The sequence below is a fragment of the Neopelma chrysocephalum genome, unplaced genomic scaffold, assembly GCF_003984885.1.
Source record: "Neopelma chrysocephalum unplaced genomic scaffold, ASM398488v2 Primary Assembly neopelma1_102, whole genome shotgun sequence".
Taxonomy (NCBI): Eukaryota; Metazoa; Chordata; class Aves; order Passeriformes; family Pipridae; genus Neopelma; species Neopelma chrysocephalum.
The window spans coordinates 278,080-289,464 of record NW_020897765.1 but is presented as its reverse complement, the minus strand read 5'-3'; the positions used below and the strand labels follow the sequence as shown (position 1 = coordinate 289,464).

Sequence of the window (11,385 nt, the reverse complement as noted above, 5' to 3'; positions counted from 1 at the left end):
AAAAATGCCATAAAAGCAGTTCGCTGCCTTGCCGGCAGCATCGTTTAGAGAAGACGTAGAGTCACTAAAGAGAGCGGGGAACACATTTATGTCTGAAAACCAGAGGGGAACTGACAGCGATGCCCAGCCGGCAGCGCCCGGCCCGGGGGAGGCTGCAGGGCTGGGCTGGCTTAGGCTGGGATGCACAGGCCGGCCGGGTTTCCCCGGTGGGGACACGGGCACCAACCACTGCCTGCCCCGGGCCGAGGGCGGAGGGCGGCGCTGGGGGCAGCGGGGCGGCTCCCGCCCAGGGCTGCGGGAGCCCGCGGGGCGGCCCCATTTCCCGGCAGGCTGAGGGCGGGCAACTCCCGCTGTGCTGAGGTGCCGTCGAGCCGCCCCGCTGCCTCCGAGCCTCCTCACAGCGCCTCGGGAGCCGCCGGCCCCTGCCGCCCCCCCGCGAAGGTAAATTGGGCAGGGAGGGACCGGCCGGACCCCCGAGGGCTCCCGGCGCCAGCCCGGGACCCGGCGGGGCGGCCGCCGCGGGAAGGGAGAGGCGCCGGGCTGCGGCGGGGCGGGGGTGTGCGGTGTCCTGCTCGCCGTGGGGAGATGTCCGGCCCGCAGACACCGGTGCTCGGGGTGGGGAGGTGCGGCAAACCCCGCTCTGGGCACGGCTTGTGCCCCCGGAGGGCGTCGGCCCGCAGAGGGGACGCACAGCCTGGCGGACCTCGGCCGGTCGGGACAGGGACCTTCCGACGGCACAGCGTGGCCTCGGTGGCCTGAAACGGGGTCGTGGGATTTCGTGCCGCGGTGCTGGGTCCCCATGTTGGTTGTTCTCCTGGGTAGGGTTAATCCCAGTCAGACCTTCCCTGTGCCCAGACCCTGGGAGAGCGTCTGGAAGGTTGATCATTCGCAGGGCAGGGTTGCCAAAGTTTCCCTGCTGCCTCATGAGGCCAGTGGGATCCATCCCGAGGGGACGCACAGTGCCCTGTTTCAGGTGGCAGCGTTAGGAAAGTGAAGGCAGGCGAGAGAAAACTGCAGACCAAACACCATGAGAATGTGATAACCTCTGAAACTAAGCATGTAAGACTGGTGTTATGGCAAAACAGCCAGTACAGACTTCCCAAGAACACAGTTTACATCTCTGCTGGTGGTGTATTTAGCCACGTGGTTTAGGGAAGAAGTAGAAATGTCGTCTGAGTTTGAGAAGGTCCATCCCGCATGATACCCTCAGCTGAACACTACAGAGAAGTAACTGAAATGCAGTCTCCCCAAGCTTGGGGTGGTTTTTCAATCCTTTGTGCACCAAAAGAGAGGTTATTAAATCCATTCATTGCCACACTGGGAAGATGTATCCAGTAGTGTCTTTTAGGAAGCATATGATCCAACCTGTCTGAACTGTCATTAAAAATTTCATGCGGGAATACAGCCTACAAAGAAAATATGCAGAATTCCGCCAAACTAGCATCTTAACTTTTTGAAGTCACTTCCTGCCCCACATTACTCTGATTCCTCTGGTTTGTTTGGCTCCAGCTTGACTCTGCCCCTCAGAACTTCTGTTCTCAGAATTTTGGCAGTCATTTTTCCTCTTTGGTTCTAGTTCTTTTTTATGAATTACATGACATGCATGGTTTGTCATCTCTTCCAAACCTGCATCCAGAAAATACTCATGTCACATATGACTCTGTTGATGTTACTGTCAGTTAGTTACCCTGCTGCTGCTCAACAGTGGTGTAAATGTAGTCAGGGCTTGATTTAATATGTAAGACAAATAGGTAAGCCCCAGTGCTCCAGAGGACTATGTTCCCCCTGTGTAGATTCCTATTCATTTGTCTTCATTAACTTCACTAACTTCACTAACTTTACAATTTTTTTTTTCTGGTAACTTTGCAAAGAATGTGAATTTAGGTTAAAATTTTATGTCTAAACCAGAATATTTAACTTTTTGCTGAACCTCTTCAGTTCTGTTTTCCCCTGTGAGCTTTCTAAGGAGACTATTGCATTTAATTGTACTTAATGCTTTGTGAAAGCACTGATTAAAAATGGAGATAATTTGGTTTGAAATATGACTTACAAATGTCTTTGGGAGGTTGAATCAATGGAGCATTACAGATAACTGAGTGATGCTTGTTTTATATCCCCAGAAAATTCTGATCGATCTGGGAACACACATAACTGGAAAAATGTATTGTCTCTGAAAGGGTACTTTTAAACATTCTCTGCGTCTTCTCTTTTTTTTTCAAATACCTCCTGTGGGTACTACAGACTGTTCTGGTGTTTGGAGGGAAAATGACTGAAGGTTCAAAGTAATTATTGAGTGACTTGTGTTTTAATTGTTCATGCTGGAATTCATGATTATCAAATGTGCAGTATCTTCAAGCAGGGTATGATGCCTTTGAAGTGCTGGTTTATGTTGTTATCAAATGTATTTATTGCACCTAAGTTTGATTTTTACAGATCAAAAGTCACTATACTTGGCCAGTGCCCACTAGATCACATGCCATAACTCAACCTGTAAATCAGGCTCAAAATTTGACCTTTTTTGTAATTTGTAAAGAGACTAACGTATTTGATAGGGTAACAGTTTGCACAGAAGAGGCAACAGTATGAGCAGAAGGGCCTGTTGGACGTTGGAACAGTTTAACTCAGTACTGTGGCCCAAAATTTCTTAGGTAGTAAAAAAATTTACCCAACCCATTAAGATTTTGCTTTTGCCATGTTTCTCCTTTCCTGTTAGAAGAAATGTCTTACAGCAGTAAGAGGAAAAAGAGGCAGAAAGCTTTCCTTGTCATGCTTGCCATGAGTCGTGAAGGGAGAGGAAGGACTTGGGCAACCTGTGGATGGAGGGATGAGCTATTGCATGTTTTTGGCCCTGTAAAACATCTGAGAAAACTACCAGTCTGGAGTATTGCCACAGCTGAGAGAAGGGGTTGCCTCGTTCAAGAGAGGACTTGTCCTTTTTGCAGATTCATGCATGTCTGGTCATTGAGAAGATGTTCTGGGAACGTGGATTTTCTTAAAAGCATGTTTCTGTTTCAGAGGTTGTTTTACAGGAATGTAGCTGAATTTGGATTTCCTACATATCATTCAGATATCAAGGCCCTTATCCTTTCCTGCTTTTGCTGCAAACTACATGTATTTTTCTTTCCCACAGACCATTTTTTCATGTTTGGTTGCAATGTGTCTTGACTTGTTTTGTTGTAAGCCCGTCTGACCCGTTGTGATGATGACTTCACGTGGTCAGGTGCTAATCTGGGGTGAAAGTGAAAATAAGACCTCCTATTTGCCTGCAGCAATATGGAAGCTTTAGTTTATTTCCTTTGGGAGGTCTGTAGTGACAATGGTAACTTGCATCCATGAAAACCATCCAAAGCACTTCTTGGGCTCTATAGGCTCTCCTCATCCACCTTTAGACATTGGCATTTTAGTCACCTGAGGTTCTGAGTCACCTTTACAGTCTCTTATAGAGAGAGAGAGATACTGCTAAACCTTGGTTCAGCAGCCCGATTTTAGACAGCTACCATGCTCTATAAAATTGCCTTCCTTTCCCTTCATTGTCTAAAAAGAGCCTGGGATGACCAGGTCAGATGCAGATGTCATAGAAACCCCACAGTATGACTTTTCACGATTAGAAGTGGTCCATGATACAGTAAAATGGCTCTCGGAAAAGCAGGCATTTTAGGCAGCTTTCCTTATCGTCCAGCCTATTGATCCATGGCTTCCCTATTTATTAACAATATAGCTGCCAGTGTAGAAGATGTATGTTGCACTTTGAAAGAAAGAAACTGGGTACCATGTGCTTCTCGAGGTTCTGTAGGAGACTTTTGAGTGTCTACATCAGAATATATGAGCACGTGTTCCTCAGCACCCCTCAATATTAATTTATAGTATTGCTCCTGGTCTTTGAATGGGAAGGAAGCACAGATGACTTTGATCTGACTTAAAACTTTACTGTGGGAATTCACAAACTAGTTTGGTAATGACTGTTTAAAAAGTTTAGGCCTGTCATTAGTTTCAAAGGCTTTCTTCCAATAAAGTGACCTTTCAGATCTGTGGCTGGCTAATTGCGCTCGTATTTTTTTGCCACCAGGAGCTACACTAGCCTGCACACAGCACTGTTGCATCTTGTTGAACATTGATCCAGAATTCTATGAGTTTAGGCTCAGATAAATTAGGGCTACAGTCATTAGAAGTACCAGGAGTATTTTGGGGAGTAGATGCGTTATGAATCCTAGAAGAAAAAGAAGGTTCAGTATATACGACATGAATGTTTCTGTGCTACTCTGTTTAGACATGGATACACAGGCATTTCTGATGGAAGTTTTGCATTGGATACATCTCAGTCCATTTCCACTTTTACTTTCACTCTGTGTTTGCTTGTAATCTAAAGCAGCAGATGTAAAAGTGTGACATGTAGCATTAATAATAAAGAATGAAACTCCGTGTATCTGCTGTTGGTGATGAGCAGACCCTGCATGGTTGATACCACCAACAACAGAAGGTCCTCAGCTGTCCTCAGCCAGTCCAACTGATACAATAAAAATTTTGGTGAAAATCTTGTCATTGTACCTGCACCCATCAGGGAGAGTGGGGATATGTGGAGAGCGAATCTGCTTCTAGCAGCATTGCTAGTCAATCAAGTATAGAGAGAATAGCTAGCAGCCAAAATCACAGAGGCGCTCACTGGATGCTTTTGCTGATAAAAATTGCAAATGACCTTCTGAGCCCCCAGTTTTAGGCAAAATAATGTGTCTGCCTCAAAGGTAACTCACCAGGAGAGCAGGGAAGTTCAAAAGAATTATCAATGAACCTGTTGGTATCAAGTCCATGTTGGCAGCAAATGAGAACTTGTTCCTCACTGGCCTTAGTTGATCCATTTTGATACTCACTGCATCTTCAGGTAACCCAGACTGCAGACACATGATTAGTTTTCTTCTGCCTCAGAGCAAAATTGTGATGTACTTTTGAAGATTTTTCTAGTACTTTCTAACAGTACTAGAAGCCTCATTCCCTCACTTGCTATGGGGATTTCATTGAAGCACAAAAATAAGAAGGATGTATCAGCCCAAAAAGCATTTTTGAAAGGTGACATGTTTTTTCTCTAGATTGCAAATGAAAAACAAATTAATGTTAGTCAAGTATACATTACTGTTCTCTGTGCTTTTTGATGAAATCTTATATTTGAAAGATCTGCTGTACGTGTGGCTTGGAGGGTTTGTTTCTGAGATAGCCTTGAGCAAGTGAGAATATGGGCCAAAAACATGAACATGGATAACATTCCCAAATACTTGTTGTAGTTACAGCTTAGTTTTGTACTTTGGTGACCGCATCCTCATGACTGAGGGGAAGCTGGCAGACCTGATGTTTGAAAGAGCAAACACAAATGAGCAAGCACAAACACAAGTGTTTTTGGATGCCAGTCTTAGGAAGGGATTCAGCATAAACTTAACTGCAGTTCTGTCCCATGGAGGCAATATTCTTACATGAAATGCAGCAAAGCCTTTCATATCTGCCACTAGATTGACCTCTTTTGTCTCCCCTGTGTCATGATGGAGCTGCTGTGACCAGATCAGTTGTTCCATCCCTCCTCCACTTTTTAGGAAGAAAAGAGAGGGAAACAGTGACATTTCCTTCTTATGGAAAACCTAGAGAGATAGAAGAATGGAAATAGAAATGTCACAAGGTTCTTCTCCTCTTGCTGCATTTTCTTTTCATAACTATTTCCTTTGTGCTGTTCAGGGCTTTCTGGGTTATGACAAAGCAACCACAGCTATACCAGTATAATATCCCATCTGTGGTGACTCTAGTCTTCCACTTTCCTTTCAGATCTTCATCTGAAACCCACGGATTAAAGCTGCTTGTGATAACTGTTTGTTATATAGACTGAAAAAACCAGCTTTGCTAAGAGAAAAGTTAATAGTGAACTTTGAAATTGTACCTGACTCTTCAGTCAGTAGTAAAGCTGAGAAAAAGTTTATAAAAAAAAGTCTTCATTTAATTTTTCTACTGTTTCTACTGTTAGTTTTCCACTGTGGTATTGAGCACTGTACTTTGGTGAAATGTCTATAAATTCATATTAGAGCATTACTTGATTTATTTGATTTTAATGTATGAACTATTTATGAAACAAACAGGTGGGTTTTATAAAATTTTTACAGATTTGCTTTTACCCTTTTGCTTCACTCTTAACCTGTTAGAGCATTTTATGCTAATGTCTTTTCCTCTTTCAGTGTTCTGTTCCCATACCGTGTGTGCCCTCTCTTAGGCATTTCTGGCAGTAATAAGAACATGTGATGATAAGAGATGGTGACTTATAGCTTTTGCCAGTGACTGTAGCATAGGAATAAGTTATTTGTTTAGGGAGACAGTTGTGTCATGGACCCTTATAGCATATCTTGTGCTTATCTAGTGGCTTGTGGAAGGGAGTGAATGTTGGAAAAGATGAGACACTGACACTGTAGCAGTTCTGGCACTCAAATTTGGTACCGTAGCTTTTCTTTCCTTTTTTTTCCACTCTTCCTAAGTTTGTGCTTTTATTTTCATACTCAACATCTCTTGATTCTATAGGGAATTGAGGAGGGGAAGGATTTTCTTCCATTTTAGACCCCTCTATGCCTTCTTCTCTCATATGTGGGCTTCCTTGACTATCATTTTATGCTTCCTAGACAATCTAATAATGTAGGATCAGCCTACTTCATGGATTGTGAAGCAAATGTCAAAATCTTCATTAGTAGAGAGCTGCAAGACACACTTCCTCTAGCTCAGTGACATAAGGATAAGGGAATGCAGGGAATAGTTCAAAGTAGCAAATGTGCAATTAATAATTAGACTATTGTCATTTGCTGGCAATTTTTTAAAGTACAAAACAGTCTCTTGTTGTCATGCAAGTCCTGTATAGCAATGTTGGGTAACAGGAAAAAAGGAAGGAAAAGATTACACCAACATCAACAAGCTACAGTTTATGGGAAGGAATGTGAAAACTGAATAAATTTGTGCTAGTCAGACTTATATTACTCTTTTATTATTCTGCTCTACCACCATGGCAGGGAATGGGAGGAACCTAGAACTGAGATTCATATTTTCTGATAACTCATATGTCTGTAGTTGTTTATACCTGAGTAGACCTGAAGCAGGCACATTATCAACACAAGAGGAATGACCCTGGATAAGCTGGTTCATGAGCTCAGGGTCCACACTTCTATCCATCTTTCTGGCTTTCCCAGGAGAAAATAAGTTGGGGGAATGGAGATCTTGTTCCTGTGTGCCAGTAACCTGGCACAGAATAGGGAATTGTTTCTTCTACCAATCTGTGTGAAGACATAGGACTGGAAATACATCTTCTCTTGATTCTACACAGTGTTTGTGCTGCCTATATGGCTCATGTGGGGAAAGTCTCCAAAGTGGACCTTCTGCAGCAACTAATTCTATGACAAAAGAAAAAGAAGATGACCAAGTCTGTAACTGTACCTTATTTCTATAGTGGTCTTAGACCCACAGGCGAGGCTGAAGCACATTGACTGAAGTGGCACTGCTGTTGAGTTCCACAGAAAAAATCCCCTTTGGGAGCTGACAGGAAGGTACAAAGTAAAGTTCTGGTACCTAGAAATTGCTCCACAGCTCTCTCCTCCCTGTTTCTGTGCTTTACACTGGGATTTTCTTTTTTCCCCTTACGTAAGGTGCTTTTAACTCAGTCCCTGGCTGCTCACGTACAATTGGGTTACATATTCTGGAGCCCAGGATCCAGACTCTGTGTCTATGCCTGAGAGTTACTCTGGAGAGGATCTTAGTGAGTGAGCTGTCCACCCAGCCTGCATGCCATATCCCTCTACACCCTTTTACCATAGCCACAGCATATGCTGCTGGTTAAATGTTCTTCCTGTCCTCTCTCAGATGGAGAGCCCTTTGCTAACCCCCTCCTCCTGACATACTGTGAGTAAGCTTTTAGGTAGTCCCTTGTTCCTTTTAGCTTCTCTTAAACGAGCCTCTATGACCCTTCATTAATCTTGCCATCTTGCCCCACCCTAAGAAAAGGACCCACAGTTGCTTCTCCCAAACACCACTCTTGGCAAGGAGGCTAAAGAAAAGAGTATGTGTTTGGGGCAGTGCATCAGGGAGATGGGAAGGCTGGGGAGCACAGAGGCAGCATCATCTGAAGGATGACCTCACACTCAGTGTCCTGTGGTGCTTTACAAACATATTAAACCTCTCTTTCTTTCTCTCTCTCACTTTCCAATGGAAAATGAAGTACTCAAATAAATATCACTGAAAAAGATGGTGGTGTACTTGAAAATAGGGTTCCCGTGGTGTTTAAATTATTATTATCATCTTGGCGAAACAAGGGTAAAATACAACTGCTGTCATCATTAAAGTGGAGCAGTGTAGCTTTCAGGTCTATGAAATCTTAGTCTTTGGGACTAATAAAGACTTTTTCCGAAATCAGTCCTTGTTCCACATTTGTTCTTGTAATACATGTGAGTTAACTGTGAAATTCCAGAACAGCAAAAAAGGCAACAAGCTTTCAAGAAGCTTAAATGTATAAATGGCATACCTATGATTTCCGTGAAACAGAAGTAGGATCTGTGAGTTTGGGGTGCCCATATCTAAAGATGTTTGTGCTTACATCTGAGTGGAGGATTCTGGAGTTAGTAGAGTACGAGCTCTACTACCTCAGGCTAACATTAGAAAAGGATTCTCACCAGATTGTATTTATCTGCCATTTTAATTTTAATTCAAAGCTCAATGTGACTCACTTTTAAATTAGTTAAGGGTGCTTTGCAGGTGTGCAGTTATACAGGCTTCCTGCAGCTACTGGTATTTTAGTGTGATACTTCTATTCCATCATGAGCAGACTTATAACATGTCAGACCCATCCCTGAGATAAATATGCAATGTATTCAGCTGCAGATTTCCCAGAAAAACAGGGAATAAGAAACTGCTTTCAGAGTTATCAGTGTGTGCAAGCTTTTTCTTGGAAAATACCATGCTTATCAATGGTAGGTAAGTATAGTGCTGGAAGCAGTCTAATTGCTTTTGATCAATTCTTTTCAAAATATGAGTTAGTGTTATGTAGGTAAGAGGAAAGGCAACATGCTATTTGCCAATTGTGATTTTGAAAGCTTGGTGTCAGCTGCCATTTTGACTTCATCACTCCAAAACTTCTATTTCCTTTCTTAGTATCTACTAGAATTAATAACAAAGTGGATTATATTCCTCTAGGCACAATTCTGCAGATAGATGTTCTCTTTTACTCCATAAAAATGTGCCTAAATGTCTGTTAAAGACTTTTTGCTAGACATGATGAAGCAGCTGGTTAAGGAACTTCCATCCTACCTGGCTTAGTTATATAGGAGTTTTTCTTGACACCTAACTGTAAAGTCATTGTAAGAAACCTCGTTAGGTCTATTTCAGACCTGCAGTCAATTTGACCAGAAAGGTGTCTTCCGCAGTGGTGAGTATCACGTGCTTCAGAAGAAGATATAAGAAATCTTGTGCTGGAAGGTATGGTATAACGTGTCTATCATGGAAGCTTTACTCTGGTTCCAAATTGCTGGAGCCTTTATTTTAGGTCTTGAAACATAAGGTTCATCATCCTTGCCCAAAGCTGTCTGCAGTAGTAACACTTCTAGCTATAACTGCTTGTAGAGAAAACCAGCTTGCTTACTCACCAGTTTTGATGATGAGTTTCACAGTCACACTGTGCACATTTCCCTGGAACAGTTGTGTAGACTTTCATTTACTATCCCATTGATTTTGTGTTATAAGTCAGGATGAAATGATGCCTCAGTAACTTTCCTCTAGGTTTTGATGCATTTTTTTATCACCCTAGTTTCACATCTGTTTCCTGTGACAGTTGCCCTCTTTCCAGCTTTGCTCTTTATGGTGGGATTTCTGTCACTTTCGTCATGCTTCCCTAATTTTCTTCTTTTTCTCTGTCCTTGATATGGGATTTTCTACGTTGCGCAGTCTGTAATATGTAAGGGTGAATCTCTGATTTGAGCTCTTTAATCGCTGGGCTACTGATGGGTCTCTCTAAAATGTGAAAGATTTCATTCCACTACAGAAAGCCTTTCAGAATTAAGCAAAAGCAGGAAGTTGCAATGCTGTTAGTGGTAACCTGAATAGTCAAAAAGCAAGTGTTCATTTTGGTGGACTTGGTGCTTTGACACACACTGTAGTGCAGGGGCTAGGAGCTGAAGGTGTGCTTTTGGTCTTCCTGTGTGACTTGTCAAAATACACTTCATGTATTTTTATCTTTGCCATTTGCATATGAATTTAATAAGTGTGTCTCTAACTGTTCACCACATCACTAAGTGGACTGTTCCTCATACTGTTCGTAGCATGAATCCACTGTAAGTATCCACTGATGCCAGGCCATTCCTCATTCCTTTTTTTGTTTGTAGCCCTTAGGTTGTTTAAGCTTCATCTACTCAACTGAGACTGAGTGCAAAGATGAATATCTTGTGTGCAATACTGTTGGTGTTTCCTGTTCAGTATTTCACAAGGGCTTTGAGATTGTTTTCTAACTGCAAGTGCAGAAGCCCTTTTACCATGTGACTTAGACCACTCTTCCGGTGAAAGGGACTAGCTTTCAGTATTTCTCAGAGCAATCAGGTACTAACTGTTCAAACTCTGCCTAGTGTAGTACCATGCCTAGTTTTTTTTTATGTACACCATGTAATCACATGGTCAGATTTCATTATATTTTTAAATAGTTCCTTTTTTTTTTAAGCAGGGTGAATTTTGTGCCACTGTTTTATTCCTCATTCTGTTAGCTTCCAGTCAAGTGTTAAAGATTGTATCAAACAACTCAATTTCCCATGTATTGCTTATAGACATAGTGCTATTGTCTTATGTAAGTGTGCAAATCATAAAAATTTCTTCATTCTTATAAAGTTGGTTTTATTATTCCCTCTAATATCTTAGCAAATCAAAATGTATGCAACCATGCAGAAGTCATACCCAAAAATACAGCTCCTGCTCCACCTGTCAGTGCATGACACAACAACATAGGTGAGGTTCTAGTTAACCCAGGTAGGATTGTGCAGCTTGAGAGTGAGTGCAAGGACTGCTTCTCCATTCTTATATCTGAGCAAGGAATTTCTCAGTGTTTTTCTTTGGTGCCCTTGAGTACTGGACCATCCCCATGGAGAGACACTGTTGTTCACTGTCAGTAAAGTATGTTGCTCATTGCAAGCGCAACAAGTTGGAGCTTCCCATCCATCTCTTCCTGTGCATCTGATAAGTTCTCTGGTGTTAGAAGTGAGAGAACTTAATTCCAACTTCCTAAGTCCATAGCTCAAAAAATTTAGAAATTAACATCTCAGTTTCAAAATAAACATATATAAGGAGTAGATATTTATAAGAGGGAAGTTTTGTGGGGTTCTGTTGCCAAATTTAGAAATACAGTGC

General features: G+C 42.4%; 1 protein-coding gene across 1 annotated transcript in view; it reads left to right on the top strand.

Annotated features, from left to right (window-relative positions):
- Window positions 1–395: 395 nt before the first annotated feature.
- The window catches only part of APBB1IP (amyloid beta precursor protein binding family B member 1 interacting protein), a 64,773-nt gene continuing 53,783 nt past the window's right edge, over window positions 396–11,385 (top strand). The window contains exon 1 of the mRNA XM_027695661.1: window positions 396–441. The gene's annotated coding sequence lies outside the window, so the exon portion shown is untranslated. The remainder of the gene's footprint in view (window positions 442–11,385) is intronic.